The 22,784-nt window shown below is 40.2% G+C and overlaps 68 non-coding genes and 1 pseudogene across 68 annotated transcripts; all 69 read right to left on the reverse strand.

Annotated features, from left to right (window-relative positions):
* Window positions 1-19: 19 nt before the first annotated feature.
* On the reverse strand, window positions 20-138 carry LOC136681807 (5S ribosomal RNA). The gene has a single exon (XR_010798150.1). It is a non-coding gene; the product is annotated as a 5S ribosomal RNA (ribosomal RNA).
* Window positions 139-359: 221 nt separating this feature from the next.
* Window positions 360-478, reverse strand: LOC136681808 (5S ribosomal RNA). Its single transcript, XR_010798151.1, has one exon. It is a non-coding gene; the product is annotated as a 5S ribosomal RNA (ribosomal RNA).
* Window positions 479-684: 206 nt separating this feature from the next.
* LOC136681809 (5S ribosomal RNA) lies at window positions 685-803 on the reverse strand. Its single transcript, XR_010798152.1, has one exon. It is a non-coding gene; the product is annotated as a 5S ribosomal RNA (ribosomal RNA).
* Window positions 804-1,026: 223 nt separating this feature from the next.
* LOC136681810 (5S ribosomal RNA) lies at window positions 1,027-1,145 on the reverse strand. The gene has a single exon (XR_010798153.1). It is a non-coding gene; the product is annotated as a 5S ribosomal RNA (ribosomal RNA).
* A 206-nt stretch (window positions 1,146-1,351) lies between these two features.
* LOC136681811 (5S ribosomal RNA) lies at window positions 1,352-1,470 on the reverse strand. Its single transcript, XR_010798154.1, has one exon. It is a non-coding gene; the product is annotated as a 5S ribosomal RNA (ribosomal RNA).
* A 222-nt stretch (window positions 1,471-1,692) lies between these two features.
* LOC136681813 (5S ribosomal RNA) lies at window positions 1,693-1,811 on the reverse strand. Its single transcript, XR_010798156.1, has one exon. It is a non-coding gene; the product is annotated as a 5S ribosomal RNA (ribosomal RNA).
* Window positions 1,812-2,017: 206 nt separating this feature from the next.
* On the reverse strand, window positions 2,018-2,136 carry LOC136681814 (5S ribosomal RNA). Its single transcript, XR_010798157.1, has one exon. It is a non-coding gene; the product is annotated as a 5S ribosomal RNA (ribosomal RNA).
* A 222-nt stretch (window positions 2,137-2,358) lies between these two features.
* Window positions 2,359-2,477, reverse strand: LOC136681815 (5S ribosomal RNA). Its single transcript, XR_010798158.1, has one exon. It is a non-coding gene; the product is annotated as a 5S ribosomal RNA (ribosomal RNA).
* Window positions 2,478-2,683: 206 nt separating this feature from the next.
* LOC136681816 (5S ribosomal RNA) lies at window positions 2,684-2,802 on the reverse strand. The gene has a single exon (XR_010798159.1). It is a non-coding gene; the product is annotated as a 5S ribosomal RNA (ribosomal RNA).
* A 206-nt stretch (window positions 2,803-3,008) lies between these two features.
* On the reverse strand, window positions 3,009-3,127 carry LOC136681817 (5S ribosomal RNA). The gene has a single exon (XR_010798160.1). It is a non-coding gene; the product is annotated as a 5S ribosomal RNA (ribosomal RNA).
* A 207-nt stretch (window positions 3,128-3,334) lies between these two features.
* Window positions 3,335-3,453, reverse strand: LOC136681818 (5S ribosomal RNA). The gene has a single exon (XR_010798161.1). It is a non-coding gene; the product is annotated as a 5S ribosomal RNA (ribosomal RNA).
* A 222-nt stretch (window positions 3,454-3,675) lies between these two features.
* LOC136681819 (5S ribosomal RNA) lies at window positions 3,676-3,794 on the reverse strand. The gene has a single exon (XR_010798162.1). It is a non-coding gene; the product is annotated as a 5S ribosomal RNA (ribosomal RNA).
* A 223-nt stretch (window positions 3,795-4,017) lies between these two features.
* LOC136681820 (5S ribosomal RNA) lies at window positions 4,018-4,136 on the reverse strand. Its single transcript, XR_010798163.1, has one exon. It is a non-coding gene; the product is annotated as a 5S ribosomal RNA (ribosomal RNA).
* A 208-nt stretch (window positions 4,137-4,344) lies between these two features.
* LOC136681821 (5S ribosomal RNA) lies at window positions 4,345-4,463 on the reverse strand. Its single transcript, XR_010798164.1, has one exon. It is a non-coding gene; the product is annotated as a 5S ribosomal RNA (ribosomal RNA).
* A 221-nt stretch (window positions 4,464-4,684) lies between these two features.
* Window positions 4,685-4,803, reverse strand: LOC136681822 (5S ribosomal RNA). The gene has a single exon (XR_010798165.1). It is a non-coding gene; the product is annotated as a 5S ribosomal RNA (ribosomal RNA).
* A 222-nt stretch (window positions 4,804-5,025) lies between these two features.
* On the reverse strand, window positions 5,026-5,144 carry LOC136681824 (5S ribosomal RNA). Its single transcript, XR_010798167.1, has one exon. It is a non-coding gene; the product is annotated as a 5S ribosomal RNA (ribosomal RNA).
* Window positions 5,145-5,350: 206 nt separating this feature from the next.
* Window positions 5,351-5,469, reverse strand: LOC136681825 (5S ribosomal RNA). The gene has a single exon (XR_010798168.1). It is a non-coding gene; the product is annotated as a 5S ribosomal RNA (ribosomal RNA).
* Window positions 5,470-5,691: 222 nt separating this feature from the next.
* Window positions 5,692-5,810, reverse strand: LOC136681826 (5S ribosomal RNA). The gene has a single exon (XR_010798169.1). It is a non-coding gene; the product is annotated as a 5S ribosomal RNA (ribosomal RNA).
* Window positions 5,811-6,017: 207 nt separating this feature from the next.
* On the reverse strand, window positions 6,018-6,136 carry LOC136681827 (5S ribosomal RNA). The gene has a single exon (XR_010798170.1). It is a non-coding gene; the product is annotated as a 5S ribosomal RNA (ribosomal RNA).
* A 222-nt stretch (window positions 6,137-6,358) lies between these two features.
* LOC136681828 (5S ribosomal RNA) lies at window positions 6,359-6,477 on the reverse strand. Its single transcript, XR_010798171.1, has one exon. It is a non-coding gene; the product is annotated as a 5S ribosomal RNA (ribosomal RNA).
* A 223-nt stretch (window positions 6,478-6,700) lies between these two features.
* On the reverse strand, window positions 6,701-6,819 carry LOC136681829 (5S ribosomal RNA). The gene has a single exon (XR_010798172.1). It is a non-coding gene; the product is annotated as a 5S ribosomal RNA (ribosomal RNA).
* A 208-nt stretch (window positions 6,820-7,027) lies between these two features.
* On the reverse strand, window positions 7,028-7,146 carry LOC136681830 (5S ribosomal RNA). The gene has a single exon (XR_010798173.1). It is a non-coding gene; the product is annotated as a 5S ribosomal RNA (ribosomal RNA).
* A 221-nt stretch (window positions 7,147-7,367) lies between these two features.
* LOC136681831 (5S ribosomal RNA) lies at window positions 7,368-7,486 on the reverse strand. The gene has a single exon (XR_010798174.1). It is a non-coding gene; the product is annotated as a 5S ribosomal RNA (ribosomal RNA).
* A 207-nt stretch (window positions 7,487-7,693) lies between these two features.
* Window positions 7,694-7,812, reverse strand: LOC136681929 (5S ribosomal RNA; annotated as a pseudogene).
* Window positions 7,813-8,019: 207 nt separating this feature from the next.
* LOC136681832 (5S ribosomal RNA) lies at window positions 8,020-8,138 on the reverse strand. Its single transcript, XR_010798175.1, has one exon. It is a non-coding gene; the product is annotated as a 5S ribosomal RNA (ribosomal RNA).
* Window positions 8,139-8,344: 206 nt separating this feature from the next.
* Window positions 8,345-8,463, reverse strand: LOC136681833 (5S ribosomal RNA). The gene has a single exon (XR_010798176.1). It is a non-coding gene; the product is annotated as a 5S ribosomal RNA (ribosomal RNA).
* A 223-nt stretch (window positions 8,464-8,686) lies between these two features.
* Window positions 8,687-8,805, reverse strand: LOC136681835 (5S ribosomal RNA). The gene has a single exon (XR_010798178.1). It is a non-coding gene; the product is annotated as a 5S ribosomal RNA (ribosomal RNA).
* Window positions 8,806-9,012: 207 nt separating this feature from the next.
* LOC136681836 (5S ribosomal RNA) lies at window positions 9,013-9,131 on the reverse strand. The gene has a single exon (XR_010798179.1). It is a non-coding gene; the product is annotated as a 5S ribosomal RNA (ribosomal RNA).
* A 223-nt stretch (window positions 9,132-9,354) lies between these two features.
* LOC136681837 (5S ribosomal RNA) lies at window positions 9,355-9,473 on the reverse strand. Its single transcript, XR_010798180.1, has one exon. It is a non-coding gene; the product is annotated as a 5S ribosomal RNA (ribosomal RNA).
* A 207-nt stretch (window positions 9,474-9,680) lies between these two features.
* Window positions 9,681-9,799, reverse strand: LOC136681838 (5S ribosomal RNA). The gene has a single exon (XR_010798181.1). It is a non-coding gene; the product is annotated as a 5S ribosomal RNA (ribosomal RNA).
* Window positions 9,800-10,006: 207 nt separating this feature from the next.
* Window positions 10,007-10,125, reverse strand: LOC136681839 (5S ribosomal RNA). Its single transcript, XR_010798182.1, has one exon. It is a non-coding gene; the product is annotated as a 5S ribosomal RNA (ribosomal RNA).
* Window positions 10,126-10,348: 223 nt separating this feature from the next.
* On the reverse strand, window positions 10,349-10,467 carry LOC136681840 (5S ribosomal RNA). The gene has a single exon (XR_010798183.1). It is a non-coding gene; the product is annotated as a 5S ribosomal RNA (ribosomal RNA).
* Window positions 10,468-10,674: 207 nt separating this feature from the next.
* LOC136681841 (5S ribosomal RNA) lies at window positions 10,675-10,793 on the reverse strand. The gene has a single exon (XR_010798184.1). It is a non-coding gene; the product is annotated as a 5S ribosomal RNA (ribosomal RNA).
* Window positions 10,794-11,000: 207 nt separating this feature from the next.
* On the reverse strand, window positions 11,001-11,119 carry LOC136681842 (5S ribosomal RNA). Its single transcript, XR_010798185.1, has one exon. It is a non-coding gene; the product is annotated as a 5S ribosomal RNA (ribosomal RNA).
* A 223-nt stretch (window positions 11,120-11,342) lies between these two features.
* LOC136681843 (5S ribosomal RNA) lies at window positions 11,343-11,461 on the reverse strand. Its single transcript, XR_010798186.1, has one exon. It is a non-coding gene; the product is annotated as a 5S ribosomal RNA (ribosomal RNA).
* Window positions 11,462-11,668: 207 nt separating this feature from the next.
* LOC136681844 (5S ribosomal RNA) lies at window positions 11,669-11,787 on the reverse strand. The gene has a single exon (XR_010798187.1). It is a non-coding gene; the product is annotated as a 5S ribosomal RNA (ribosomal RNA).
* Window positions 11,788-11,994: 207 nt separating this feature from the next.
* On the reverse strand, window positions 11,995-12,113 carry LOC136681846 (5S ribosomal RNA). The gene has a single exon (XR_010798189.1). It is a non-coding gene; the product is annotated as a 5S ribosomal RNA (ribosomal RNA).
* A 207-nt stretch (window positions 12,114-12,320) lies between these two features.
* On the reverse strand, window positions 12,321-12,439 carry LOC136681847 (5S ribosomal RNA). The gene has a single exon (XR_010798190.1). It is a non-coding gene; the product is annotated as a 5S ribosomal RNA (ribosomal RNA).
* A 207-nt stretch (window positions 12,440-12,646) lies between these two features.
* LOC136681848 (5S ribosomal RNA) lies at window positions 12,647-12,765 on the reverse strand. The gene has a single exon (XR_010798191.1). It is a non-coding gene; the product is annotated as a 5S ribosomal RNA (ribosomal RNA).
* A 223-nt stretch (window positions 12,766-12,988) lies between these two features.
* LOC136681849 (5S ribosomal RNA) lies at window positions 12,989-13,107 on the reverse strand. The gene has a single exon (XR_010798192.1). It is a non-coding gene; the product is annotated as a 5S ribosomal RNA (ribosomal RNA).
* A 207-nt stretch (window positions 13,108-13,314) lies between these two features.
* Window positions 13,315-13,433, reverse strand: LOC136681850 (5S ribosomal RNA). The gene has a single exon (XR_010798193.1). It is a non-coding gene; the product is annotated as a 5S ribosomal RNA (ribosomal RNA).
* Window positions 13,434-13,640: 207 nt separating this feature from the next.
* Window positions 13,641-13,759, reverse strand: LOC136681851 (5S ribosomal RNA). Its single transcript, XR_010798194.1, has one exon. It is a non-coding gene; the product is annotated as a 5S ribosomal RNA (ribosomal RNA).
* A 223-nt stretch (window positions 13,760-13,982) lies between these two features.
* Window positions 13,983-14,101, reverse strand: LOC136681853 (5S ribosomal RNA). Its single transcript, XR_010798195.1, has one exon. It is a non-coding gene; the product is annotated as a 5S ribosomal RNA (ribosomal RNA).
* A 207-nt stretch (window positions 14,102-14,308) lies between these two features.
* LOC136681854 (5S ribosomal RNA) lies at window positions 14,309-14,427 on the reverse strand. Its single transcript, XR_010798196.1, has one exon. It is a non-coding gene; the product is annotated as a 5S ribosomal RNA (ribosomal RNA).
* Window positions 14,428-14,633: 206 nt separating this feature from the next.
* On the reverse strand, window positions 14,634-14,752 carry LOC136681855 (5S ribosomal RNA). The gene has a single exon (XR_010798197.1). It is a non-coding gene; the product is annotated as a 5S ribosomal RNA (ribosomal RNA).
* A 222-nt stretch (window positions 14,753-14,974) lies between these two features.
* LOC136681856 (5S ribosomal RNA) lies at window positions 14,975-15,093 on the reverse strand. Its single transcript, XR_010798198.1, has one exon. It is a non-coding gene; the product is annotated as a 5S ribosomal RNA (ribosomal RNA).
* A 207-nt stretch (window positions 15,094-15,300) lies between these two features.
* LOC136681858 (5S ribosomal RNA) lies at window positions 15,301-15,419 on the reverse strand. Its single transcript, XR_010798200.1, has one exon. It is a non-coding gene; the product is annotated as a 5S ribosomal RNA (ribosomal RNA).
* Window positions 15,420-15,642: 223 nt separating this feature from the next.
* LOC136681859 (5S ribosomal RNA) lies at window positions 15,643-15,761 on the reverse strand. Its single transcript, XR_010798201.1, has one exon. It is a non-coding gene; the product is annotated as a 5S ribosomal RNA (ribosomal RNA).
* A 207-nt stretch (window positions 15,762-15,968) lies between these two features.
* LOC136681860 (5S ribosomal RNA) lies at window positions 15,969-16,087 on the reverse strand. The gene has a single exon (XR_010798202.1). It is a non-coding gene; the product is annotated as a 5S ribosomal RNA (ribosomal RNA).
* A 207-nt stretch (window positions 16,088-16,294) lies between these two features.
* On the reverse strand, window positions 16,295-16,413 carry LOC136681861 (5S ribosomal RNA). The gene has a single exon (XR_010798203.1). It is a non-coding gene; the product is annotated as a 5S ribosomal RNA (ribosomal RNA).
* A 223-nt stretch (window positions 16,414-16,636) lies between these two features.
* On the reverse strand, window positions 16,637-16,755 carry LOC136681862 (5S ribosomal RNA). Its single transcript, XR_010798204.1, has one exon. It is a non-coding gene; the product is annotated as a 5S ribosomal RNA (ribosomal RNA).
* A 223-nt stretch (window positions 16,756-16,978) lies between these two features.
* LOC136681920 (5S ribosomal RNA) lies at window positions 16,979-17,097 on the reverse strand. Its single transcript, XR_010798261.1, has one exon. It is a non-coding gene; the product is annotated as a 5S ribosomal RNA (ribosomal RNA).
* Window positions 17,098-17,303: 206 nt separating this feature from the next.
* On the reverse strand, window positions 17,304-17,422 carry LOC136681913 (5S ribosomal RNA). The gene has a single exon (XR_010798254.1). It is a non-coding gene; the product is annotated as a 5S ribosomal RNA (ribosomal RNA).
* A 206-nt stretch (window positions 17,423-17,628) lies between these two features.
* LOC136681863 (5S ribosomal RNA) lies at window positions 17,629-17,747 on the reverse strand. The gene has a single exon (XR_010798205.1). It is a non-coding gene; the product is annotated as a 5S ribosomal RNA (ribosomal RNA).
* Window positions 17,748-17,970: 223 nt separating this feature from the next.
* LOC136681918 (5S ribosomal RNA) lies at window positions 17,971-18,089 on the reverse strand. The gene has a single exon (XR_010798259.1). It is a non-coding gene; the product is annotated as a 5S ribosomal RNA (ribosomal RNA).
* Window positions 18,090-18,310: 221 nt separating this feature from the next.
* Window positions 18,311-18,429, reverse strand: LOC136681864 (5S ribosomal RNA). Its single transcript, XR_010798206.1, has one exon. It is a non-coding gene; the product is annotated as a 5S ribosomal RNA (ribosomal RNA).
* A 221-nt stretch (window positions 18,430-18,650) lies between these two features.
* On the reverse strand, window positions 18,651-18,769 carry LOC136681865 (5S ribosomal RNA). Its single transcript, XR_010798207.1, has one exon. It is a non-coding gene; the product is annotated as a 5S ribosomal RNA (ribosomal RNA).
* Window positions 18,770-18,992: 223 nt separating this feature from the next.
* LOC136681921 (5S ribosomal RNA) lies at window positions 18,993-19,111 on the reverse strand. The gene has a single exon (XR_010798262.1). It is a non-coding gene; the product is annotated as a 5S ribosomal RNA (ribosomal RNA).
* Window positions 19,112-19,317: 206 nt separating this feature from the next.
* Window positions 19,318-19,436, reverse strand: LOC136681915 (5S ribosomal RNA). The gene has a single exon (XR_010798256.1). It is a non-coding gene; the product is annotated as a 5S ribosomal RNA (ribosomal RNA).
* Window positions 19,437-19,642: 206 nt separating this feature from the next.
* On the reverse strand, window positions 19,643-19,761 carry LOC136681866 (5S ribosomal RNA). The gene has a single exon (XR_010798208.1). It is a non-coding gene; the product is annotated as a 5S ribosomal RNA (ribosomal RNA).
* Window positions 19,762-19,984: 223 nt separating this feature from the next.
* LOC136681867 (5S ribosomal RNA) lies at window positions 19,985-20,103 on the reverse strand. Its single transcript, XR_010798209.1, has one exon. It is a non-coding gene; the product is annotated as a 5S ribosomal RNA (ribosomal RNA).
* Window positions 20,104-20,324: 221 nt separating this feature from the next.
* LOC136681922 (5S ribosomal RNA) lies at window positions 20,325-20,443 on the reverse strand. The gene has a single exon (XR_010798263.1). It is a non-coding gene; the product is annotated as a 5S ribosomal RNA (ribosomal RNA).
* A 206-nt stretch (window positions 20,444-20,649) lies between these two features.
* On the reverse strand, window positions 20,650-20,768 carry LOC136681916 (5S ribosomal RNA). Its single transcript, XR_010798257.1, has one exon. It is a non-coding gene; the product is annotated as a 5S ribosomal RNA (ribosomal RNA).
* Window positions 20,769-20,974: 206 nt separating this feature from the next.
* On the reverse strand, window positions 20,975-21,093 carry LOC136681869 (5S ribosomal RNA). The gene has a single exon (XR_010798211.1). It is a non-coding gene; the product is annotated as a 5S ribosomal RNA (ribosomal RNA).
* A 222-nt stretch (window positions 21,094-21,315) lies between these two features.
* Window positions 21,316-21,434, reverse strand: LOC136681919 (5S ribosomal RNA). Its single transcript, XR_010798260.1, has one exon. It is a non-coding gene; the product is annotated as a 5S ribosomal RNA (ribosomal RNA).
* A 221-nt stretch (window positions 21,435-21,655) lies between these two features.
* On the reverse strand, window positions 21,656-21,774 carry LOC136681870 (5S ribosomal RNA). The gene has a single exon (XR_010798212.1). It is a non-coding gene; the product is annotated as a 5S ribosomal RNA (ribosomal RNA).
* Window positions 21,775-21,995: 221 nt separating this feature from the next.
* LOC136681871 (5S ribosomal RNA) lies at window positions 21,996-22,114 on the reverse strand. Its single transcript, XR_010798213.1, has one exon. It is a non-coding gene; the product is annotated as a 5S ribosomal RNA (ribosomal RNA).
* Window positions 22,115-22,337: 223 nt separating this feature from the next.
* On the reverse strand, window positions 22,338-22,456 carry LOC136681923 (5S ribosomal RNA). Its single transcript, XR_010798264.1, has one exon. It is a non-coding gene; the product is annotated as a 5S ribosomal RNA (ribosomal RNA).
* Window positions 22,457-22,662: 206 nt separating this feature from the next.
* LOC136681917 (5S ribosomal RNA) lies at window positions 22,663-22,781 on the reverse strand. Its single transcript, XR_010798258.1, has one exon. It is a non-coding gene; the product is annotated as a 5S ribosomal RNA (ribosomal RNA).
* Between the last annotated feature and the right edge of the window lie 3 nt (window positions 22,782-22,784).

The raw sequence follows: 22,784 nt of genomic DNA on the forward strand, positions 1-22,784 counted from the left end.
ATAGAAGCTTAAGCTAAAAAGCTTACAGCACCTAGTATTCCCAGGCAGTCTCCCATCCAAGTACTAACTAGGCCCAACTCTTCTTCGCTTCCGAGATCAGACGGGATCGGGCTTTCAAGGAGTGGTATGGCCGTAAGCGATCACTGCTGGCTGTAGAAGACTATTTCTATATACTCTTCTAAGAGTAATACTTGTTTTAGATCTGCCTGTAAACGGTAGACCACCTGACACCTCAAATGAAAATGATTGGCTTTCCAGTTCGTTTTTTTTTTTTTGTTGTTTTTTTTTTTAAGTTTTCTTCTTCTCTTGTGTTTAAATGACTGTGGTTACTGCCTTTATAATAGAAACTTAAGCTAAAAAGCTTACAGCACCTAGTATTCCCAGGCAGTCTCCCATCCAAGTACTAACTAGGCCCAACTCTTCTTCGCTTCCGAGATCAGACGGGATCGGGCTTTCAAGGAGTGGTATGGCCGTAAGCGATCACTGCTGGCTGTAGAAGACTATTTCTATATACTCTTCTAAGAGTAATACTTGTTTTAGATCTGCCTGTAAACGGTAGACCACCTGACACCTCAAATGAAAATGATTGGCTTTCCAGTTCGTTTTTTTTTTTTGTAGTTTTCTTCTTCTCTTGTGTTTAAATGACTGTGGTTACTGTCTTTATAATAGAAGCTTAAGCTAAAAAGCTTACAGCACCTAGTATTCCCAGGCAGTCTCCCATCCAAGTACTAACTAGGCCCAACTCTTCTTCGCTTCCGAGATCAGACGGGATCGGGCTTTCAAGGAGTGGTATGGCCGTAAGCGATCACTGCTGGCTGTAGAAGACTATTTCTATATACTCTTCTAAGAGTAATACTTGTTTTAGATCTGCCTGTAAACGGTAGACCACCTGACACCTCAAATGAAAATGATTGGCTTTCCAGTTCGTTTTTTTTTTTTTTGTTGTTTTTTTTTTTTAAGTTTTCTTCTTCTCTTGTGTTTAAATGACTGTGGTTACTGCCTTTATAATAGAAACTTTAGCTAAAAAGCTTACAGCACCTAGTATTCCCAGGCAGTCTCCCATCCAAGTACTAACTAGGCCCAACTCTTCTTCGCTTCCGAGATCAGACGGGATCGGGCTTTCAAGGAGTGGTATGGCCGTAAGCGATCACTGCTGGCTGTAGAAGACTATTTCTATATACTCTTCTAAGAGTAATACTTGTTTTAGATCTGCCTGTAAACGGTAGACCACCTGACACCTCAAATGAAAATGATTGGCTTTCCAGTTCTTTTTTTTTTTTTGTAGTTTTCTTCTTCTCTTGTGTTTAAATGACTGTGGTTACTGTCTTTATAATAGAAGCTTAAGCTAAAAAGCTTACAGCACCTAGTATTCCCAGGCAGTCTCCCATCCAAGTACTAACTAGGCCCAACTCTTCTTCGCTTCCGAGATCAGACGGGATCGGGCTTTCAAGGAGTGGTATGGCCGTAAGCGATCACTGCTGGCTGTAGAAGACTATTTCTATATACTCTTCTAAGAGTAATACTTGTTTTAGATCTGCCTGTAAACGGTAGACCACCTGACACCTCAAATGAAAATGATTGGCTTTCCAGTTCGTTTTTTTTTTTTTTGTTGTTTTTTTTTTTAAGTTTTCTTCTTCTCTTGTGTTTAAATGACTGTGGTTACTGCCTTTATAATAGAAACTTTAGCTAAAAAGCTTACAGCACCTAGTATTCCCAGGCAGTCTCCCATCCAAGTACTAACTAGGCCCAACTCTTCTTCGCTTCCGAGATCAGACGGGATCGGGCTTTCAAGGAGTGGTATGGCCGTAAGCGATCACTGCTGGCTGTAGAAGACTATTTCTATATACTCTTCTAAGAGTAATACTTGTTTTAGATCTGCCTGTAAACGGTAGACCACCTGACACCTCAAATGAAAATGATTGGCTTTCCAGTTCTTTTTTTTTTTTTGTAGTTTTCTTCTTCTCTTGTGTTTAAATGACTGTGGTTACTGTCTTTATAATAGAAGCTTAAGCTAAAAAGCTTACAGCACCTAGTATTCCCAGGCAGTCTCCCATCCAAGTACTAACTAGGCCCAACTCTTCTTCGCTTCCGAGATCAGACGGGATCGGGCTTTCAAGGAGTGGTATGGCCGTAAGCGATCACTGCTGGCTGTAGAAGACTATTTCTATATACTCTTCTAAGAGTAATACTTGTTTTAGATCTGCCTGTAAACGGTAGACCACCTGACACCTCAAATGAAAATGATTGGCTTTCCAGTTCGTTTTTTTTTTTTTGTTGTTTTTTTTTTTTAAGTTTTCTTCTTCTCTTGTGTTTAAATGACTGTGGTTACTGCCTTTATAATAGAAACTTTAGCTAAAAAGCTTACAGCACCTAGTATTCCCAGGCAGTCTCCCATCCAAGTACTAACTAGGCCCAACTCTTCTTCGCTTCCGAGATCAGACGGGATCGGGCTTTCAAGGAGTGGTATGGCCGTAAGCGATCACTGCTGGCTGTAGAAGACTATTTCTATATACTCTTCTAAGAGTAATACTTGTTTTAGATCTGCCTGTAAACGGTAGACCACCTGACACCTCAAATGAAAATGATTGGCTTTCCAGTTCTTTTTTTTTTTTTGTAGTTTTCTTCTTCTCTTGTGTTTAAATGACTGTGGTTACTGTCTTTATAATAGAAGCTTAAGCTAAAAAGCTTACAGCACCTAGTATTCCCAGGCAGTCTCCCATCCAAGTACTAACTAGGCCCAACTCTTCTTCGCTTCCGAGATCAGACGGGATCGGGCTTTCAAGGAGTGGTATGGCCGTAAGCGATCACTGCTGGCTGTAGAAGACTATTTCTATATACTCTTCTAAGAGTAATACTTGTTTTAGATCTGCCTGTAAACGGTAGACCACCTGACACCTCAAATGAAAATGATTGGCTTTCCAGTTCGTTTTTTTTTTTTGTAGTTTTCTTCTTCTCTTGTGTTTAAATGACTGTGGTTACTGTCTTTATAATAGAAGCTTAAGCTAAAAAGCTTACAGCACCTAGTATTCCCAGGCAGTCTCCCATCCAAGTACTAACTAGGCCCAACTCTTCTTCGCTTCCGAGATCAGACGGGATCGGGCTTTCAAGGAGTGGTATGGCCGTAAGCGATCACTGCTGGCTGTAGAAGACTATTTCTATATACTCTTCTAAGAGTAATACTTGTTTTAGATCTGCCTGTAAACGGTAGACCACCTGACACCTCAAATGAAAATGATTGGCTTTCCAGTTCTTTTTTTTTTTTTTGTAGTTTTCTTCTTCTCTTGTGTTTAAATGACTGTGGTTACTGTCTTTATAATAGAAGCTTAAGCTAAAAAGCTTACAGCACCTAGTATTCCCAGGCAGTCTCCCATCCAAGTACTAACTAGGCCCAACTCTTCTTCGCTTCCGAGATCAGACGGGATCGGGCTTTCAAGGAGTGGTATGGCCGTAAGCGATCACTGCTGGCTGTAGAAGACTATTTCTATATACTCTTCTAAGAGTAATACTTGTTTTAGATCTGCCTGTAAACGGTAGACCACCTGACACCTCAAATGAAAATGATTGGCTTTCCAGTTCGTTTTTTTTTTTTTGTTGTTTTTTTTTTTTAAGTTTTCTTCTTCTCTTGTGTTTAAATGACTGTGGTTACTGCCTTTATAATAGAAACTTTAGCTAAAAAGCTTACAGCACCTAGTATTCCCAGGCAGTCTCCCATCCAAGTACTAACTAGGCCCAACTCTTCTTCGCTTCCGAGATCAGACGGGATCGGGCTTTCAAGGAGTGGTATGGCCGTAAGCGATCACTGCTGGCTGTAGAAGACTATTTCTATATACTCTTCTAAGAGTAATACTTGTTTTAGATCTGCCTGTAAACGGTAGACCACCTGACACCTCAAATGAAAATGATTGGCTTTCCAGTTCGTTTTTTTTTTGTTGTTGTTTTTTTTTTTTAAAGTTTTCTTCTTCTCTTGCGTTTAAATGACTGTGGTTACTGCCTTTATAATAGAAACTTAAGCTAAAAAGCTTACAGCACCTAGTATTCCCAGGCAGTCTCCCATCCAAGTACTAACTAGGCCCAACTCTTCTTCGCTTCCGAGATCAGACGGGATCGGGCTTTCAAGGAGTGGTATGGCCGTAAGCGATCACTGCTGGCTGTAGAAGACTATTTCTATATACTCTTCTAAGAGTAATACTTGTTTTAGATCTGCCTATAAACGGTAGACCACCTGACACCTCAAATGAAAATGATTGGCTTTCCAGTTCGTTTTTTTTTTTTTTGTAGTTTTCTTCTTCTCTTGTGTTTAAATGACTGTGGTTACTGCCTTTATAATAGAAACTTAAGCTAAAAAGCTTACAGCACCTAGTATTCCCAGGCAGTCTCCCATCCAAGTACTAACTAGGCCCAACTCTTCTTCGCTTCCGAGATCAGACGGGATCGGGCTTTCAAGGAGTGGTATGGCCGTAAGCGATCACTGCTGGCTGTAGAAGACTATTTCTATATACTCTTCTAAGAGTAATACTTGTTTTAGATCTGCCTGTAAACGGTAGACCACCTGACACCTCAAATGAAAATGATTGGCTTTCCAGTTCGTTTTTTTTTTTTTGTTGTTTTTTTTTTTAAGTTTTCTTCTTCTCTTGTGTTTAAATGACTGTGGTTACTGCCTTTATAATAGAAGCTTAAGCTAAAAAGCTTACAGCACCTAGTATTCCCAGGCAGTCTCCCATCCAAGTACTAACTAGGCCCAACTCTTCTTCGCTTCCGAGATCAGACGGGATCGGGCTTTCAAGGAGTGGTATGGCCGTAAGCGATCACTGCTGGCTGTAGAAGACTATTTCTATATACTCTTCTAAGAGTAATACTTGTTTTAGATCTGCCTGTAAACGGTAGACCACCTGACACCTCAAATGAAAATGATTGGCTTTCCAGTTCGTTTTTTTTTTTTTGTTGTTTTTTTTTTTTAAGTTTTCTTCTTCTCTTGTGTTTAAATGACTGTGGTTACTGCCTTTATAATAGAAACTTTAGCTAAAAAGCTTACAGCACCTAGTATTCCCAGGCAGTCTCCCATCCAAGTACTAACTAGGCCCAACTCTTCTTCGCTTCCGAGATCAGACGGGATCGGGCTTTCAAGGAGTGGTATGGCCGTAAGCGATCACTGCTGGCTGTAGAAGACTATTTCTATATACTCTTCTAAGAGTAATACTTGTTTTAGATCTGCCTGTAAACGGTAGACCACCTGACACCTCAAATGAAAATGATTGGCTTTCCAGTTCGTTTTTTTTTTTTGTAGTTTTCTTCTTCTCTTGTGTTTAAATGACTGTGGTTACTGTCTTTATAATAGAAGCTTAAGCTAAAAAGCTTACAGCACCTAGTATTCCCAGGCAGTCTCCCATCCAAGTACTAACTAGGCCCAACTCTTCTTCGCTTCCGAGATCAGACGGGATCGGGCTTTCAAGGAGTGGTATGGCCGTAAGCGATCACTGCTGGCTGTAGAAGACTATTTCTATATACTCTTCTAAGAGTAATACTTGTTTTAGATCTGCCTGTAAACGGTAGACCACCTGACACCTCAAATGAAAATGATTGGCTTTCCAGTTCGTTTTTTTTTTTTTTGTTGTTTTTTTTTTTAAGTTTTCTTCTTCTCTTGTGTTTAAATGACTGTGGTTACTGCCTTTATAATAGAAACTTTAGCTAAAAAGCTTACAGCACCTAGTATTCCCAGGCAGTCTCCCATCCAAGTACTAACTAGGCCCAACTCTTCTTCGCTTCCGAGATCAGACGGGATCGGGCTTTCAAGGAGTGGTATGGCCGTAAGCGATCACTGCTGGCTGTAGAAGACTATTTCTATATACTCTTCTAAGAGTAATACTTGTTTTAGATCTGCCTGTAAACGGTAGACCACCTGACACCTCAAATGAAAATGATTGGCTTTCCAGTTCTTTTTTTTTTTTTTGTAGTTTTCTTCTTCTCTTGTGTTTAAATGACTGTGGTTACTGTCTTTATAATAGAAGCTTAAGCTAAAAAGCTTACAGCACCTAGTATTCCCAGGCAGTCTCCCATCCAAGTACTAACTAGGCCCAACTCTTCTTCGCTTCCGAGATCAGACGGGATCGGGCTTTCAAGGAGTGGTATGGCCGTAAGCGATCACTGCTGGCTGTAGAAGACTATTTCTATATACTCTTCTAAGAGTAATACTTGTTTTAGATCTGCCTGTAAACGGTAGACCACCTGACACCTCAAATGAAAATGATTGGCTTTCCAGTTCGTTTTTTTTTTTTTGTTGTTTTTTTTTTTTAAGTTTTCTTCTTCTCTTGTGTTTAAATGACTGTGGTTACTGCCTTTATAATAGAAACTTTAGCTAAAAAGCTTACAGCACCTAGTATTCCCAGGCAGTCTCCCATCCAAGTACTAACTAGGCCCAACTCTTCTTCGCTTCCGAGATCAGACGGGATCGGGCTTTCAAGGAGTGGTATGGCCGTAAGCGATCACTGCTGGCTGTAGAAGACTATTTCTATATACTCTTCTAAGAGTAATACTTGTTTTAGATCTGCCTGTAAACGGTAGACCACCTGACACCTCAAATGAAAATGATTGGCTTTCCAGTTCGTTTTTTTTTTGTTGTTGTTTTTTTTTTTTAAAGTTTTCTTCTTCTCTTGCGTTTAAATGACTGTGGTTACTGCCTTTATAATAGAAACTTAAGCTAAAAAGCTTACAGCACCTAGTATTCCCAGGCAGTCTCCCATCCAAGTACTAACTAGGCCCAACTCTTCTTCGCTTCCGAGATCAGACGGGATCGGGCTTTCAAGGAGTGGTATGGCCGTAAGCGATCACTGCTGGCTGTAGAAGACTATTTCTATATACTCTTCTAAGAGTAATACTTGTTTTAGATCTGCCTATAAACGGTAGACCACCTGACACCTCAAATGAAAATGATTGGCTTTCCAGTTCGTTTTTTTTTTTTTTGTAGTTTTCTTCTTCTCTTGTGTTTAAATGACTGTGGTTACTGCCTTTATAATAGAAACTTAAGCTAAAAAGCTTACAGCACCTAGTATTCCCAGGCAGTCTCCCATCCAAGTACTAACTAGGCCCAACTCTTCTTCGCTTCCGAGATCAGACGGGATCGGGCTTTCAAGGAGTGGTATGGCCGTAAGCGATCACTGCTGGCTGTAGAAGACTATTTCTATATACTCTTCTAAGAGTAATACTTGTTTTAGATCTGCCTGTAAACGGTAGACCACCTGACACCTCAAATGAAAATGATTGGCTTTCCAGTTCGTTTTTTTTTTTTTGTTGTTTTTTTTTTTAAGTTTTCTTCTTCTCTTGTGTTTAAATGACTGTGGTTACTGCCTTTATAATAGAAACTTTAGCTAAAAAGCTTACAGCACCTAGTATTCCCAGGCAGTCTCCCATCCAAGTACTAACTAGGCCCAACTCTTCTTCGCTTCCGAGATCAGACGGGATCGGGCTTTCAAGGAGTGGTATGGCCGTAAGCGATCACTGCTGGCTGTAGAAGACTATTTCTATATACTCTTCTAAGAGTAATACTTGTTTTAGATCTGCCTGTAAACGGTAGACCACCTGACACCTCAAATGAAAATGATTGGCTTTCCAGTTCTTTTTTTTTTTTTTGTAGTTTTCTTCTTCTCTTGTGTTTAAATGACTGTGGTTACTGTCTTTATAATAGAAGCTTAAGCTAAAAAGCTTACAGCACCTAGTATTCCCAGGCAGTCTCCCATCCAATTACTAACTAGGCCCAACTCTTCTTCGCTTCCGAGATCAGACGGGATCGGGCTTTCAAGGAGTGGTATGGCCGTAAGCGATCACTGCTGGCTGTAGAAGACTATTTCTATATACTCTTCTAAGAGTAATACTTGTTTTAGATCTGCCTGTAAACGGTAGACCACCTGACACCTCAAATGAAAATGATTGGCTTTCCAGTTCTTTTTTTTTTTTTTGTAGTTTTCTTCTTCTCTTGTGTTTAAATGACTGTGGTTACTGTCTTTATAATAGAAGCTTAAGCTAAAAAGCTTACAGCACCTAGTATTCCCAGGCAGTCTCCCATCCAAGTACTAACTAGGCCCAACTCTTCTTCGCTTCCGAGATCAGACGGGATCGGGCTTTCAAGGAGTGGTATGGCCGTAAGCGATCACTGCTGGCTGTAGAAGACTATTTCTATATACTCTTCTAAGAGTAATACTTGTTTTAGATCTGCCTGTAAACGGTAGACCACCTGACACCTCAAATGAAAATGATTGGCTTTCCAGTTCGTTTTTTTTTTTTGTAGTTTTCTTCTTCTCTTGTGTTTAAATGACTGTGGTTACTGTCTTTATAATAGAAGCTTAAGCTAAAAAGCTTACAGCACCTAGTATTCCCAGGCAGTCTCCCATCCAAGTACTAACTAGGCCCAACTCTTCTTCGCTTCCGAGATCAGACGGGATCGGGCTTTCAAGGAGTGGTATGGCCGTAAGCGATCGCTGCTGGCTGTAGAAGACTATTTCTATATACTCTTCTAAGAGTAATACTTGTTTTAGATCTGCCTGTAAACGGTAGACCACCTGACACCTCAAATGAAAATGATTGGCTTTCCAGTTCGTTTTTTTTTTTTTTGTTGTTTTTTTTTTTTAAGTTTTCTTCTTCTCTTGTGTTTAAATGACTGTGGTTACTGCCTTTATAATAGAAACTTTAGCTAAAAAGCTTACAGCACCTAGTATTCCCAGGCAGTCTCCCATCCAAGTACTAACTAGGCCCAACTCTTCTTCGCTTCCGAGATCAGACGGGATCGGGCTTTCAAGGAGTGGTATGGCCGTAAGCGATCACTGCTGGCTGTAGAAGACTATTTCTATATACTCTTCTAAGAGTAATACTTGTTTTAGATCTGCCTGTAAACGGTAGACCACCTGACACCTCAAATGAAAATGATTGGCTTTCCAGTTCTTTTTTTTTTTTTTGTAGTTTTCTTCTTCTCTTGTGTTTAAATGACTGTGGTTACTGTCTTTATAATAGAAGCTTAAGCTAAAAAGCTTACAGCACCTAGTATTCCCAGGCAGTCTCCCATCCAAGTACTAACTAGGCCCAACTCTTCTTCGCTTCCGAGATCAGACGGGATCGGGCTTTCAAGGAGTGGTATGGCCGTAAGCGATCACTGCTGGCTGTAGAAGACTATTTCTATATACTCTTCTAAGAGTAATACTTGTTTTAGATCTGCCTGTAAACGGTAGACCACCTGACACCTCAAATGAAAATGATTGGCTTTCCAGTTCGTTTTTTTTTTTTTTGTTGTTTTTTTTTTTTAAGTTTTCTTCTTCTCTTGTGTTTAAATGACTGTGGTTACTGCCTTTATAATAGAAACTTTAGCTAAAAAGCTTACAGCACCTAGTATTCCCAGGCAGTCTCCCATCCAAGTACTAACTAGGCCCAACTCTTCTTCGCTTCCGAGATCAGACGGGATCGGGCTTTCAAGGAGTGGTATGGCCGTAAGCGATCACTGCTGGCTGTAGAAGACTATTTCTATATACTCTTCTAAGAGTAATACTTGTTTTAGATCTGCCTGTAAACGGTAGACCACCTGACACCTCAAATGAAAATGATTGGCTTTCCAGTTCTTTTTTTTTTTTTTGTAGTTTTCTTCTTCTCTTGTGTTTAAATGACTGTGGTTACTGCCTTTATAATAGAAACTTTAGCTAAAAAGCTTACAGCACCTAGTATTCCCAGGCAGTCTCCCATCCAAGTACTAACTAGGCCCAACTCTTCTTCGCTTCCGAGATCAGACGGGATCGGGCTTTCAAGGAGTGGTATGGCCGTAAGCGATCACTGCTGGCTGTAGAAGACTATTTCTATATACTCTTCTAAGAGTAATACTTGTTTTAGATCTGCCTGTAAACGGTAGACCACCTGACACCTCAAATGAAAATGATTGGCTTTCCAGTTCTTTTTTTTTTTTTTGTAGTTTTCTTCTTCTCTTGTGTTTAAATGACTGTGGTTACTGTCTTTATAATAGAAGCTTAAGCTAAAAAGCTTACAGCACCTAGTATTCCCAGGCAGTCTCCCATCCAAGTACTAACTAGGCCCAACTCTTCTTCGCTTCCGAGATCAGACGGGATCGGGCTTTCAAGGAGTGGTATGGCCGTAAGCGATCACTGCTGGCTGTAGAAGACTATTTCTATATACTCTTCTAAGAGTAATACTTGTTTTAGATCTGCCTGTAAACGGTAGACCACCTGACACCTCAAATGAAAATGATTGGCTTTCCAGTTCGTTTTTTTTTTGTTGTTGTTTTTTTTTTTTAAAGTTTTCTTCTTCTCTTGCGTTTAAATGACTGTGGTTACTGCCTTTATAATAGAAACTTAAGCTAAAAAGCTTACAGCACCTAGTATTCCCAGGCAGTCTCCCATCCAAGTACTAACTAGGCCCAACTCTTCTTCGCTTCCGAGATCAGACGGGATCGGGCTTTCAAGGAGTGGTATGGCCGTAAGCGATCACTGCTGGCTGTAGAAGACTATTTCTATATACTCTTCTAAGAGTAATACTTGTTTTAGATCTGCCTATAAACGGTAGACCACCTGACACCTCAAATGAAAATGATTGGCTTTCCAGTTCGTTTTTTTTTTTTTGTAGTTTTCTTCTTCTCTTGTGTTTAAATGACTGTGGTTACTGCCTTTATAATAGAAACTTAAGCTAAAAAGCTTACAGCACCTAGTATTCCCAGGCAGTCTCCCATCCAAGTACTAACTAGGCCCAACTCTTCTTCGCTTCCGAGATCAGACGGGATCGGGCTTTCAAGGAGTGGTATGGCCGTAAGCGATCACTGCTGGCTGTAGAAGACTATTTCTATATACTCTTCTAAGAGTAATACTTGTTTTAGATCTGCCTGTAAACGGTAGACCACCTGACACCTCAAATGAAAATGATTGGCTTTCCAGTTCTTTTTTTTTTTTTTGTAGTTTTCTTCTTCTCTTGTGTTTAAATGACTGTGGTTACTGTCTTTATAATAGAAGCTTAAGCTAAAAAGCTTACAGCACCTAGTATTCCCAGGCAGTCTCCCATCCAAGTACTAACTAGGCCCAACTCTTCTTCGCTTCCGAGATCAGACGGGATCGGGCTTTCAAGGAGTGGTATGGCCGTAAGCGATCACTGCTGGCTGTAGAAGACTATTTCTATATACTCTTCTAAGAGTAATACTTGTTTTAGATCTGCCTGTAAACGGTAGACCACCTGACACCTCAAATGAAAATGATTGGCTTTCCAGTTCGTTTTTTTTTTGTTGTTGTTTTTTTTTTTTAAAGTTTTCTTCTTCTCTTGCGTTTAAATGACTGTGGTTACTGCCTTTATAATAGAAACTTAAGCTAAAAAGCTTACAGCACCTAGTATTCCCAGGCAGTCTCCCATCCAAGTACTAACTAGGCCCAACTCTTCTTCGCTTCCGAGATCAGACGGGATCGGGCTTTCAAGGAGTGGTATGGCCGTAAGCGATCACTGCTGGCTGTAGAAGACTATTTCTATATACTCTTCTAAGAGTAATACTTGTTTTAGATCTGCCTATAAACGGTAGACCACCTGACACCTCAAATGAAAATGATTGGCTTTCCAGTTCGTTTTTTTTTTTTTGTAGTTTTCTTCTTCTCTTGTGTTTAAATGACTGTGGTTACTGCCTTTATAATAGAAACTTAAGCTAAAAAGCTTACAGCACCTAGTATTCCCAGGCAGTCTCCCATCCAAGTACTAACTAGGCCCAACTCTTCTTCGCTTCCGAGATCAGACGGGATCGGGCTTTCAAGGAGTGGTATGGCCGTAAGCGATCACTGCTGGCTGTAGAAGACTATTTCTATATACTCTTCTAAGAGTAATACTTGTTTTAGATCTGCCTGTAAACGGTAGACCACCTGACACCTCAAATGAAAATGATTGGCTTTCCAGTTCTTTTTTTTTTTTTTGTAGTTTTCTTCTTCTCTTGTGTTTAAATGACTGTGGTTACTGTCTTTATAATAGAAGCTTAAGCTAAAAAGCTTACAGCACCTAGTATTCCCAGGCAGTCTCCCATCCAAGTACTAACTAGGCCCAACTCTTCTTCGCTTCCGAGATCAGACGGGATCGGGCTTTCAAGGAGTGGTATGGCCGTAAGCGATCACTGCTGGCTGTAGAAGACTATTTCTATATACTCTTCTAAGAGTAATACTTGTTTTAGATCTGCCTATAAACGGTAGACCACCTGACACCTCAAATGAAAATGATTGGCTTTCCAGTTCGTTTTTTTTTTTTTGTAGTTTTCTTCTTCTCTTGTGTTTAAATGACTGTGGTTACTGCCTTTATAATAGAAACTTAAGCTAAAAAGCTTACAGCACCTAGTATTCCCAGGCAGTCTCCCATCCAAGTACTAACTAGGCCCAACTCTTCTTCGCTTCCGAGATCAGACGGGATCGGGCTTTCAAGGAGTGGTATGGCCGTAAGCGATCACTGCTGGCTGTAGAAGACTATTTCTATATACTCTTCTAAGAGTAATACTTGTTTTAGATCTGCCTGTAAACGGTAGACCACCTGACACCTCAAATGAAAATGATTGGCTTTCCAGTTCTTTTTTTTTTTTTTGTAGTTTTCTTCTTCTCTTGTGTTTAAATGACTGTGGTTACTGTCTTTATAATAGAAGCTTAAGCTAAAAAGCTTACAGCACCTAGTATTCCCAGGCAGTCTCCCATCCAAGTACTAACTAGGCCCAACTCTTCTTCGCTTCCGAGATCAGACGGGATCGGGCTTTCAAGGAGTGGTATGGCCGTAAGCGATCACTGCTGGCTGTAGAAGACTATTTCTATATACTCTTCTAAGAGTAATACTTGTTTTAGATCTGCCTGTAAACGGTAGACCACCTGACACCTCAAATGAAAATGATTGGCTTTCCAGTTCGTTTTTTTTTTGTTGTTGTTTTTTTTTTTTAAAGTTTTCTTCTTCTCTTGCGTTTAAATGACTGTGGTTACTGCCTTTATAATAGAAACTTAAGCTAAAAAGCTTACAGCACCTAGTATTCCCAGGCAGTCTCCCATCCAAGTACTAACTAGGCCCAACTCTTCTTCGCTTCCGAGATCAGACGGGATCGGGCTTTCAAGGAGTGGTATGGCCGTAAGCGATCACTGCTGGCTGTAGAAGACTATTTCTATATACTCTTCTAAGAGTAATACTTGTTTTAGATCTGCCTATAAACGGTAGACCACCTGACACCTCAAATGAAAATGATTGGCTTTCCAGTTCGTTTTTTTTTTTTTGTAGTTTTCTTCTTCTCTTGTGTTTAAATGACTGTGGTTACTGCCTTTATAATAGAAACTTAAGCTAAAAAGCTTACAGCACCTAGTATTCCCAGGCAGTCTCCCATCCAAGTACTAACTAGGCCCAACTCTTCTTCGCTTCCGAGATCAGACGGGATCGGGCTTTCAAGGAGTGGTATGGCCGTAAGCGATCACTGCTGGCTGTAGAAGACTATTTCTATATACTCTTCTAAGAGTAATACTTGTTTTAGATCTGCCTGTAAACGGTAGACCACCTGACACCTCAAATGAAAATGATTGGCTTTCCAGTTCTTTTTTTTTTTTTTGTAGTTTTCTTCTTCTCTTGTGTTTAAATGACTGTGGTTACTGTCTTTATAATAGAAGCTTAAGCTAAAAAGCTTACAGCACCTAGTATTCCCAGGCAGTCTCCCATCCAAGTACTAACTAGGCCCAACTCTTCTTCGCTTCCGAGATCAGACGGGATCGGGCTTTCAAGGAGTGGTATGGCCGTAAGCGATCACTGCTGGCTGTAGAAGACTATTTCTATATACTCTTCTAAGAGTAATACTTGTTTTAGATCTGCCTGTAAACGGTAGACCACCTGACACCTCAAATGAAAATGATTGGCTTTCCAGTTCGTTTTTTTTTTGTTGTTGTTTTTTTTTTTTAAAGTTTTCTTCTTCTCTTGCGTTTAAATGACTGTGGTTACTGCCTTTATAATAGAAACTTAAGCTAAAAAGCTTACAGCACCTAGTATTCCCAGGCAGTCTCCCATCCAAGTACTAACTAGGCCCAACTCTTCTTCGCTTCCGAGATCAGACGGGATCGGGCTTTCAAGGAGTGGTATGGCCGTAAGCGATCACTGCTGGCTGTAGAAGACTATTTCTATATACTCTTCTAAGAGTAATACTTGTTTTAGATCTGCCTGTAAACGGTAGACCACCTGACACCTCAAATGAAAATGATTGGCTTTCCAGTTCTTTTTTTTTTTTTTGTAGTTTTCTTCTTCTCTTGTGTTTAAATGACTGTGGTTACTGTCTTTATAATAGAAGCTTAAGCTAAAAAGCTTACAGCACCTAGTATTCCCAGGCAGTCTCCCATCCAAGTACTAACTAGGCCCAACTCTTCTTCGCTTCCGAGATCAGACGGGATCGGGCTTTCAAGGAGTGGTATGGCCGTAAGCGATCACTGCTGGCTGTAGAAGACTATTTCTATATACTCTTCTAAGAGTAATACTTGTTTTAGATCTGCCTGTAAACGGTAGACCACCTGACACCTCAAATGAAAATGATTGGCTTTCCAGTTCGTTTTTTTTTTTTGTAGTTTTCTTCTTCTCTTGTGTTTAAATGACTGTGGTTACTGCCTTTATAATAGAAACTTAAGCTAAAAAGCTTACAGCACCTAGTATTCCCAGGCAGTCTCCCATCCAAGTACTAACTAGGCCCAACTCTTCTTCGCTTCCGAGATCAGACGGGATCGGGCTTTCAAGGAGTGGTATGGCCGTAAGCGATCACTGCTGGCTGTAGAAGACTATTTCTATATACTCTTCTAAGAGTAATACTTGTTTTAGATCTGCCTGTAAACGGTAGACCACCTGACACCTCAAATGAAAATGATTGGCTTTCCAGTTCGTTTTTTTTTTTTTGTTGTTTTTTTTTTTTAAGTTTTCTTCTTCTCTTGTGTTTAAATGACTGTGGTTACTGCCTTTATAATAGAAACTTTAGCTAAAAAGCTTACAGCACCTAGTATTCCCAGGCAGTCTCCCATCCAAGTACTAACTAGGCCCAACTCTTCTTCGCTTCCGAGATCAGACGGGATCGGGCTTTCAAGGAGTGGTATGGCCGTAAGCGATCACTGCTGGCTGTAGAAGACTATTTCTATATACTCTTCTAAGAGTAATACTTGTTTTAGATCTGCCTGTAAACGGTAGACCACCTGACACCTCAAATGAAAATGATTGGCTTTCCAGTTCTTTTTTTTTTTTTTGTAGTTTTCTTCTTCTCTTGTGTTTAAATGACTGTGGTTACTGTCTTTATAATAGAAGCTTAAGCTAAAAAGCTTACAGCACCTAGTATTCCCAGGCAGTCTCCCATCCAAGTACTAACTAGGCCCAACTCTTCTTCGCTTCCGAGATCAGACGGGATCGGGCTTTCAAGGAGTGGTATGGCCGTAAGCGATCACTGCTGGCTGTAGAAGACTATTTCTATATACTCTTCTAAGAGTAATACTTGTTTTAGATCTGCCTGTAAACGGTAGACCACCTGACACCTCAAATGAAAATGATTGGCTTTCCAGTTCGTTTTTTTTTTGTTGTTGTTTTTTTTTTTTAAAGTTTTCTTCTTCTCTTGCGTTTAAATGACTGTGGTTACTGCCTTTATAATAGAAACTTAAGCTAAAAAGCTTACAGCACCTAGTATTCCCAGGCAGTCTCCCATCCAAGTACTAACTAGGCCCAACTCTTCTTCGCTTCCGAGATCAGACGGGATCGGGCTTTCAAGGAGTGGTATGGCCGTAAGCGATCACTGCTGGCTGTAGAAGACTATTTCTATATACTCTTCTAAGAGTAATACTTGTTTTAGATCTGCCTATAAACGGTAGACCACCTGACACCTCAAATGAAAATGATTGGCTTTCCAGTTCGTTTTTTTTTTTTTGTAGTTTTCTTCTTCTCTTGTGTTTAAATGACTGTGGTTACTGCCTTTATAATAGAAACTTAAGCTAAAAAGCTTACAGCACCTAGTATTCCCAGGCAGTCTCCCATCCAAGTACTAACTAGGCCCAACTCTTCTTCGCTTCCGAGATCAGACGGGATCGGGCTTTCAAGGAGTGGTATGGCCGTAAGCGATCACTGCTGGCTGTAGAAGACTATTTCTATATACTCTTCTAAGAGTAATACTTGTTTTAGATCTGCCTGTAAACGGTAGACCACCTGACACCTCAAATGAAAATGATTGGCTTTCCAGTTCTTTTTTTTTTTTTTGTAGTTTTCTTCTTCTCTTGTGTTTAAATGACTGTGGTTACTGTCTTTATAATAGAAGCTTAAGCTAAAAAGCTTACAGCACCTAGTATTCCCAGGCAGTCTCCCATCCAAGTACTAACTAGGCCCAACTCTTCTTCGCTTCCGAGATCAGACGGGATCGGGCTTTCAAGGAGTGGTATGGCCGTAAGCGATCACTGCTGGCTGTAGAAGACTATTTCTATATACTCTTCTAAGAGTAATACTTGTTTTAGATCTGCCTGTAAACGGTAGACCACCTGACACCTCAAATGAAAATGATTGGCTTTCCAGTTCGTTTTTTTTTTGTTGTTGTTTTTTTTTTTTAAAGTTTTCTTCTTCTCTTGCGTTTAAATGACTGTGGTTACTGCCTTTATAATAGAAGCTTAAGCTAAAAAGCTTACAGCACCTAGTATTCCCAGGCAGTCTCCCATCCAAGTACTAACTAGGCCCAACTCTTCTTCGCTTCCGAGATCAGACGGGATCGGGCTTTCAAGGAGTGGTATGGCCGTAAGCGATCACTGCTGGCTGTAGAAGACTATTTCTATATACTCTTCTAAGAGTAATACTTGTTTTAGATCTGCCTGTAAACGGTAGACCACCTGACACCTCAAATGAAAATGATTGGCTTTCCAGTTCGTTTTTTTTTTGTTGTTGTTTTTTTTTTTTAAAGTTTTCTTCTTCTCTTGCGTTTAAATGACTGTGGTTACTGCCTTTATAATAGAAACTTAAGCTAAAAAGCTTACAGCACCTAGTATTCCCAGGCAGTCTCCCATCCAAGTACTAACTAGGCCCAACGCTTCTTCGCTTCCGAGATCAGACGGGATCGGGCTTTCAAGGAGTGGTATGGCCGTAAGCGATCACTGCTGGCTGTAGAAGACTATTTCTATATACTCTTCTAAGAGTAATACTTGTTTTAGATCTGCCTGTAAACGGTAGACCACCTGACACCTCAAATGAAAATGATTGGCTTTCCAGTTCGTTTTTTTTTTTTGTAGTTTTCTTCTTCTCTTGTGTTTAAATGACTGTGGTTACTGTCTTTATAATAGAAACTTAAGCTAAAAAGCTTACAGCACCTAGTATTCCCAGGCAGTCTCCCATCCAAGTACTAACTAGGCCCAACTCTTCTTCGCTTCCGAGATCAGACGAGATCGGGCTTTCAAGGAGTGGTATGGCCGTAAGCGATCACTGCTGGCTGTAGAAGACTATTTCTATATACTCTTCTAAGAGTAATACTTGTTTTAGAGCTGCCTGTAAACGGTAGACCACCTGACACCTCAAATGAAAATGATTGGCTTTCCAGTTCGTTTTTTTTTTTTGTAGTTTTCTTCTTCTCTTGTGTTTAAATGACTGTGGTTACTGTCTTTATAATAGAAGCTTAAGCTAAAAAGCTTACAGCACCTAGTATTCCCAGGCAGTCTCCCATCCAAGTACTAACTAGGCCCAACTCTTCTTCGCTTCCGAGATCAGACGGGATCGGGCTTTCAAGGAGTGGTATGGCCGTAAGCGATCACTGCTGGCTGTAGAAGACTATTTCTATATACTCTTCTAAGAGTAATACTTGTTTTAGATCTGCCTGTAAACGGTAGACCACCTGACACCTCAAATGAAAATGATTGGCTTTCCAGTTCGTTTTTTTTTTGTTGTTGTTTTTTTTTTTTAAAGTTTTCTTCTTCTCTTGCGTTTAAATGACTGTGGTTACTGCCTTTATAATAGAAACTTAAGCTAAAAAGCTTACAGCACCTAGTATTCCCCGGCAGTCTCCCATCCAAGTACTAACTAGGCCCAACTCTTCTTCGCTTCCGAGATCAGACGGGATCGGGCTTTCAAGGAGTGGTATGGCCGTAAGCGATCACTGCTGGCTGTAGAAGACTATTTCTATATACTCTTCTAAGAGTAATACTTGTTTTAGATCTGCCTGTAAACGGTAGACCACCTGACACCTCAAATGAAAATGATTGGCTTTCCAGTTCGTTTTTTTTTTTTTGTTGTTTTTTTTTGTAAGTTTTCTTCTTCTCTTGTGTTTAAATGACTGTGGTTACTGCCTTTATAATAGAAGCTTAAGCTAAAAAGCTTACAGCACCTAGTATTCCCAGGCAGTCTCCCATCCAAGTACTAACTAGGCCCAACTCTTCTTCGCTTCCGAGATCAGACGGGATCGGGCTTTCAAGGAGTGGTATGGCCGTAAGCGATCACTGCTGGCTGTAGAAGACTATTTCTATATACTCTTCTAAGAGTAATACTTGTTTTAGATCTGCCTGTAAACGGTAGACCACCTGACACCTCAAATGAAAATGATTGGCTTTCCAGTTCGTTTTTTTTTTTTTGTTGTTTTTTTTTTTAAGTTTTCTTCTTCTCTTGTGTTTAAATGACTGTGGTTACTGCCTTTATAATAGAAGCTTAAGCTAAAAAGCTTACAGCACCTAGTATTCCCAGGCAGTCTCCCATCCAAGTACTAACTAGGCCCAACTCTTCTTCGCTTCCGAGATCAGACGGGATCGGGCTTTCAAGGAGTGGTATGGCCGTAAGCGATCACTGCTGGCTGTAGAAGACTATTTCTATATACTCTTCTAAGAGTAATACTTGTTTTAGATCTGCCTGTAAACGGTAGACCACCTGACACCTCAAATGAAAATGATTGGCTTTCCAGTTCGTTTTTTTTTTGTTGTTGTTTTTTTTTTTTAAAGTTTTCTTCTTCTCTTGCGTTTAAATGACTGTGGTTACTGCCTTTATAATAGAAACTTAAGCTAAAAAGCTTACAGCACCTAGTATTCCCAGGCAGTCTCCCATCCAAGTACTAACTAGGCCCAACGCTTCTTCGCTTCCGAGATCAGACGGGATCGGGCTTTCAAGGAGTGGTATGGCCGTAAGCGATCACTGCTGGCTGTAGAAGACTATTTCTATATACTCTTCTAAGAGTAATACTTGTTTTAGATCTGCCTGTAAACGGTAGACCACCTGACACCTCAAATGAAAATGATTGGCTTTCCAGTTCGTTTTTTTTTTTTGTAGTTTTCTTCTTCTCTTGTGTTTAAATGACTGTGGTTACTGTCTTTATAATAGAAACTTAAGCTAAAAAGCTTACAGCACCTAGTATTCCCAGGCAGTCTCCCATCCAAGTACTAACTAGGCCCAACTCTTCTTCGCTTCCGAGATCAGACGAGATCGGGCTTTCAAGGAGTGGTATGGCCGTAAGCGATCACTGCTGGCTGTAGAAGACTATTTCTATATACTCTTCTAAGAGTAATACTTGTTTTAGAGCTGCCTGTAAACGGTAGACCACCTGACACCTCAAATGAAAATGATTGGCTTTCCAGTTCGTTTTTTTTTTTTGTAGTTTTCTTCTTCTCTTGTGTTTAAATGACTGTGGTTACTGTCTTTATAATAGAAGCTTAAGCTAAAAAGCTTACAGCACCTAGTATTCCCAGGCAGTCTCCCATCCAAGTACTAACTAGGCCCAACTCTTCTTCGCTTCCGAGATCAGACGGGATCGGGCTTTCAAGGAGTGGTATGGCCGTAAGCGATCACTGCTGGCTGTAGAAGACTATTTCTATATACTCTTCTAAGAGTAATACTTGTTTTAGATCTGCCTGTAAACGGTAGACCACCTGACACCTCAAATGAAAATGATTGGCTTTCCAGTTCGTTTTTTTTTTGTTGTTGTTTTTTTTTTTTAAAGTTTTCTTCTTCTCTTGCGTTTAAATGACTGTGGTTACTGCCTTTATAATAGAAACTTAAGCTAAAAAGCTTACAGCACCTAGTATTCCCAGGCAGTCTCCCATCCAAGTACTAACTAGGCCCAACTCTTCTTCGCTTCCGAGATCAGACGGGATCGGGCTTTCAAGGAGTGGTATGGCCGTAAGCGATCACTGCTGGCTGTAGAAGACTATTTCTATATACTCTTCTAAGAGTAATACTTGTTTTAGATCTGCCTGTAAACGGTAGACCACCTGACACCTCAAATGAAAATGATTGGCTTTCCAGTTCGTTTTTTTTTTTTTGTTGTTTTTTTTTTTAAGTTTTCTTCTTCTCTTGCGTTTAAATGACTGTGGTTACTGCCTTTATAATAGAAACTTAAGCTAAAAAGCTTACAGCACCTAGTATTCCCAGGCAGTCTCCCATCCAAGTACTAACTAGGCCCAACGCTTCTTCGCTTCCGAGATCAGACGGGATCGGGCTTTCAAGGAGTGGTATGGCCGTAAGCGATCACTGCTGGCTGTAGAAGACTATTTCTATATACTCTTCTAAGAGTAATACTTGTTTTAGATCTGCCTGTAAACGGTAGACCACCTGACACCTCAAATGAAAATGATTGGCTTTCCAGTTCGTTTTTTTTTTTTGTAGTTTTCTTCTTCTCTTGTGTTTAAATGACTGTGGTTACTGTCTTTATAATAGAAACTTAAGCTAAAAAGCTTACAGCACCTAGTATTCCCAGGCAGTCTCCCATCCAAGTACTAACTAGGCCCAACTCTTCTTCGCTTCCGAGATCAGACGAGATCGGGCTTTCAAGGAGTGGTATGGCCGTAAGCGATCACTGCTGGCTGTAGAAGACTATTTCTATATACTCTTCTAAGAGTAATACTTGTTTTAGAGCTGCCTGTAAACGGTAGACCACCTGACACCTCAAATGAAAATGATTGGCTTTCCAGTTCGTTTTTTTTTTTTGTAGTTTTCTTCTTCTCTTGTGTTTAAATGACTGTGGTTACTGTCTTTATAATAGAAGCTTAAGCTAAAAAGCTTACAGCACCTAGTATTCCCAGGCAGTCTCCCATCCAAGTACTAACTAGGCCCAACTCTTCTTCGCTTCCGAGATCAGACGGGATCGGGCTTTCAAGGAGTGGTATGGCCGTAAGCGATCACTGCTGGCTGTAGAAGACTATTTCTATATACTCTTCTAAGAGTAATACTTGTTTTAGATCTGCCTGTAAACGGTAGACCACCTGACACCTCAAATGAAAATGATTGGCTTTCCAGTTCGTTTTTTTTTTGTTGTTGTTTTTTTTTTTAAAGTTTTCTTCTTCTCTTGCGTTTAAATGACTGTGGTTACTGCCTTTATAATAGAAACTTAAGCTAAAAAGCTTACAGCACCTAGTATTCCCCGGCAGTCTCCCATCCAAGTACTAACTAGGCCCAACTCTTCTTCGCTTCCGAGATCAGACGGGATCGGGCTTTCAAGGAGTGGTATGGCCGTAAGCGATCACTGCTGGCTGTAGAAGACTATTTCTATATACTCTTCTAAGAGTAATACTTGTTTTAGATCTGCCTGTAAACGGTAGACCACCTGACACCTCAAATGAAAATGATTGGCTTTCCAGTTCGTTTTTTTTTTTTTGTTGTTTTTTTTTGTAAGTTTTCTTCTTCTCTTGTGTTTAAATGACTGTGGTTACTGCCTTTATAATAGAAGCTTAAGCTAAAAAGCTTACAGCACCTAGTATTCCCAGGCAGTCTCCCATCCAAGTACTAACTAGGCCCAACTCTTCTTCGCTTCCGAGATCAGACGGGATCGGGCTTTCAAGGAGTGGTATGGCCGTAAGCGATCACTGCTGGCTGTAGAAGACTATTTCTATATACTCTTCTAAGAGTAATACTTGTTTTAGATCTGCCTGTAAACGGTAGACCACCTGACACCTCAAATGAAAATGATTGGCTTTCCAGTTCGTTTTTTTTTTTTTGTTGTTTTTTTTTTTAAGTTTTCTTCTTCTCTTGTGTTTAAATGACTGTGGTTACTGCCTTTATAATAGAAGCTTAAGCTAAAAAGCTTACAGCACCTAGTATTCCCAGGCAGTCTCCCATCCAAGTACTAACTAGGCCCAACTCTTCTTCGCTTCCGAGATCAGACGGGATCGGGCTTTCAAGGAGTGGTATGGCCGTAAGCGATCACTGCTGGCTGTAGAAGACTATTTCTATATACTCTTCTAAGAGTAATACTTGTTTTAGATCTGCCTGTAAACGGTAGACCACCTGACACCTCAAATGAAAATGATTGGCTTTCCAGTTCGTTTTTTTTTTGTTGTTGTTTTTTTTTTTTAAAGTTTTCTTCTTCTCTTGCGTTTAAATGACTGTGGTTACTGCCTTTATAATAGAAACTTAAGCTAAAAAGCTTACAGCACCTAGTATTCCCAGGCAGTCTCCCATCCAAGTACTAACTAGGCCCAACGCTTCTTCGCTTCCGAGATCAGACGGGATCGGGCTTTCAAGGAGTGGTATGGCCGTAAGCGATCACTGCTGGCTGTAGAAGACTATTTCTATATACTCTTCTAAGAGTAATACTTGTTTTAGATCTGCCTGTAAACGGTAGACCACCTGACACCTCAAATGAAAATGATTGGCTTTCCAGTTCGTTTTTTTTTTTTGTAGTTTTCTTCTTCTCTTGTGTTTAAATGACTGTGGTTACTGTCTTTATAATAGAAACTTAAGCTAAAAAGCTTACAGCACCTAGTATTCCCAGGCAGTCTCCCATCCAAGTACTAACTAGGCCCAACTCTTCTTCGCTTCCGAGATCAGACGAGATCGGGCTTTCAAGGAGTGGTATGGCCGTAAGCGAT

The sequence above is a fragment of the Hoplias malabaricus genome, unplaced genomic scaffold (genome assembly GCF_029633855.1).
Source record: "Hoplias malabaricus isolate fHopMal1 unplaced genomic scaffold, fHopMal1.hap1 scaffold_201, whole genome shotgun sequence".
Classification (NCBI taxonomy): Eukaryota; Metazoa; Chordata; class Actinopteri; order Characiformes; family Erythrinidae; genus Hoplias; species Hoplias malabaricus.